At 43.2% G+C, this 3,639-nt stretch overlaps 1 pseudogene; it reads left to right on the plus strand.

Annotated features, from left to right (window-relative positions):
* The first annotated feature begins 525 nt into the window (after positions 1-525).
* Positions 526-1,404, plus strand: LOC100352680 (phosphoglycerate mutase 1-like; annotated as a pseudogene).
* Positions 1,405-3,639: the final 2,235 nt, after the last annotated feature.

Here is a 3,639-nt window from a genome sequence, read left to right on the forward strand (position 1 = left end):
GGAGTCTCTGACTCCTGGCTTTGGCCTCGCCCAGCCCTTGCTGTTGTGGACATTTGGGAAGTGATATAGTGGATGGAATATCTGTCTGTCTCTCTGCCTTCTGAATAAATAATAGAAATAAATAATAAAAATTGAAAAGACTGGCTAGGGGTTGGTAGCCAATGAGGCTGGGAGATGGTTATGTGCAGGATCATCATTGGCTCTATTTTTGTATGTTTTTGAAAATGTCCATAAGAAAAACTTTAAAATATTGAGAAGTTTGTTTACATTGTGACTAAGTGGAATCCATCACAGGTACAGAACGCTGGCTCAATGTTAGGAAATCAACTGTGAGTCATCACATCAATAGGCTAAAGAAGAAAAATTATGATCTCATCTGTAGATATGGAAAAGCATTTGACAAAATCTAACACCCATTTATGATATTAAAGAAAACTCCCAGAAAACTAGGAATAGAATGCAACTTTCTCAGCTTGTTAAAGAACATCTGCAAAGAGTTGTCGCCACATCTCTGCCTTGCCACCAATGGCCGGCTACAAGCTGACGCTGATATAGCGTGGCAAGAGCACCTGGAACCTGGAGAACTGCTTCAGTGGCTTGTACGACACCGACCTGAGCCGTGCTGGCCACAAGGAGGCCAGGCGCTGCAGGCAGGCCCTGCGAGACAGTGGCTATGAACTTGACATCTGCTTTGCCTCGGTGCAGAAAAGAACCATCCAGACCCTCTGGACGGTGATGGATGCCACTGCCACTGACCAGATGTGGCTGTGGTTGTGAGGACTTGTAGCCTCAGTGAGCAGCACTATGAGGGCCTGACTGGCCTCAATAAAGCAGAAACTGCCGGCTACCATGGTGAGGCCCAGGGGAAGATCTGGGGGTGCTCCTTTGATGTCTCTCCACCCACCTTGGAGCCTGACCACCACTTCTGCAGGAACATCAGTGAGGATCACAGGTATGCAGACCTCACTGTGCATCAGCTGCCCTCCTGTGAGAGTCTGATGGACACTGTAGCCAGAGCCCTGCCTTTCTGGAATGAAAAATCCTGTCCCCAGATCAAGGAGGAGAAATGGGTACTGGTTGCAGCCATGGCAACAGCCTCTGGGGCATTGCCAAGCATCTAGAGGGTCTCTGAAGAGGCTACTGTGGAGCTGAACCTCCATTGGTATTCCCATTGCCCATGAATTGGATGAGAACTTGGAGCCCAACAAGCCCATGCAGTTCCTGGGGGATGAAGAGACCATGCATAAAGCCATGGAAGCTGTGCCTGCCCAGGTCAAGGTCAAGAAATGCAGGGGAGCAGGCAGAGCACTATCCCCAGGACCACCCTTCCCACCTGCTCATTCCTCTGCACCTGACCCCTGCGCACGTCACACTGATCACATCTGTAGGCACCTTAGGTTGTAGCTGCAGGTGGGCACTGGTGGCTCCTGCATTCTTTTTAGCCATTTTGTCTCCTGCACCACTCCCTTCTCAGAATCTACTTAGGACAGCAACCCTGGGGTACTGGCTCTCAGTCCAAGCAGAGGGAAGGGTCCTCTTCCAATAGAGTTGAGAGATCTAAATGCCCATGTGTGATAGTGCCCTATTTACTAACGGCCTGCTAAAATAGGGAAAGGGAGGAACCATGCTAAGTCCTGACCAATAAGGAGAGTCTGCTGTGTTCCCAGGAGCCTGTCCTGTGTGCTTCTGCAGTCAGTTCACTGTGGGCGGGAGGTCGGGAGGTGTGGGTGTGTGTGTGTGGGGGGGTGTCTAGTCATTCCAGTGGCAGGTGAATGTAACCTGCATGGTGGCTTACACAAACCACCACCATTTATATACATATAAATGAATCATATATATATAATATATAAATATGTATTTATATATATATATATAAAAACTGATAGTAAACAATAGCCCTTCTGGGGTGCTTAGTGGCAGTTCAAAGTCCCTCCTGTGGTCACCAGAAAATTACCCATTTATCACATCAATAAGGGGTAAGCCTGGCCTCTAAGGGGGAGGAGTGCTTCTTGGTATGTGTCTTAAGAGCCTTTCCCTGCCTTGTTTTGTAGCAGTGAAATGCCTCTTTGATCCAAGTTTGTCTTTTGCTGTATGATTCTGAATCATATTTTCCAGTTGCTTGGCCCTGCCACGGGGGCCCAGTATTCATTTTGAGCATAACTGAACCAAATCTTTTTTTCCAGATCAGAGTAATAAAGGAGTGCAATAATAATAATAATAAAAAGATCATCTACAAAAAACTGCAAGTACATCATAGTTAAGGATGAGACACTAGAAGCTTTTCTGATAAAATGAGCAACAAGGCAAGTGTGTCCCCCTCTCACCATGTTTTCAGTGCTGTAGTGGAAATCCAAACAAGACAAGAAAAGGTGTAAGATTCGGAAGGAAGAAATAAAATAGTATTCACAGATGACATGATTACCTATGCAATAAATCTGAAAGAACTGACAAAAAAAAAAAAACAAGCCTTCCTAGAACTAGTAAACAATTATGGAAAAGTTGCAGGATATAAAATTAATATAAAAAACAGTCACTTTCCCATATACCAGCAATTAACAACTAGGATTTGAAATAATGAAACACACTATCATTACATTAGCACCCACCAAGAAGCAATACTTAGCTATAGATGTAGCACATGTGTAGAAGATACATGTGTAGAAGATACATGTGAGAAAACTGCAGCATCTGATGAAAAAATTAAAAAAATAAATGCAGAGATTTCCCATGTTCATGGACAAGAAGACTCTATATATTTGTCAGTTCTTCCTTATTTGATCTATAAATTCAATACAATCCAAACTGCTTATTTTGTAGACCCTGAGACTAAGATTTCTATAAATAGGCAAATGACCCAACATAGCTGGCACTAAGAGAATTATCACTACCTAAATTTATTATTTATTATAAAGCTATAAAAATTAATACAGTGTAGGGGCCAGCACTGTGGTGCAGTGGGTTAATGCCCTGGCCTGAAGTGACAGCATCCCATATGGGTGCCAGTTCTAGTCCCAGCTGCTCCTCTTCTGATCCAGCTCTCCGTTATGGCCTGGGAAAGCAGTAGAAGATGGCCCAAGTGCTTGGGCCCCTGCACCCATGTGGGAGACCTGGAAGAAGCTCTTGGCTCCTGGCTTCAGATAGGCACAGCTCCGGCTGTTGCGGCCATTTGGGGAATGAACCAGCAGATGGAAGACTTCTCTCTCTCTCTCTGCCTCTCCTTCTCTCTGTGTAACTCTGACTTTCAAATAAATAAATAAATAAATAAATCTTTAAAAAAACACAGTGTGGCATGGTGAAAGAATAAAAAAGTAGATTAATGAGACAGAAATAATGAGGCCTATAAATAGATCCACATCAATGTAGTCAATTAATCTTTGACAATGGAGCAAGGGCAGTGCAATGGAGAAGAGTGTTTCTGCAAAAAATGATTGTGGAACAACTGGACATCCACATGCAAAAAAAAAATGGATCTGATACAGACCTTGAAATTTCCACAAAAATTAACTTAAAATGGGTCATAAACCTAAATGCAAAATACAAAATGATAAAACATCTAAAAGATAGCATGGGGAGAAATTCTAGATGATCCTGAGTATGGCAATGACTTTTAAAAAACTTATTTATCTTTATTTCTTTGAA

This window comes from Oryctolagus cuniculus, chromosome 7, assembly GCF_051225735.1.
Source record: "Oryctolagus cuniculus isolate XC-2025 breed Fujian yellow rabbit chromosome 7, ASM5122573v1, whole genome shotgun sequence".
NCBI lineage: Eukaryota > Metazoa > Chordata > Mammalia > Lagomorpha > Leporidae > Oryctolagus > Oryctolagus cuniculus.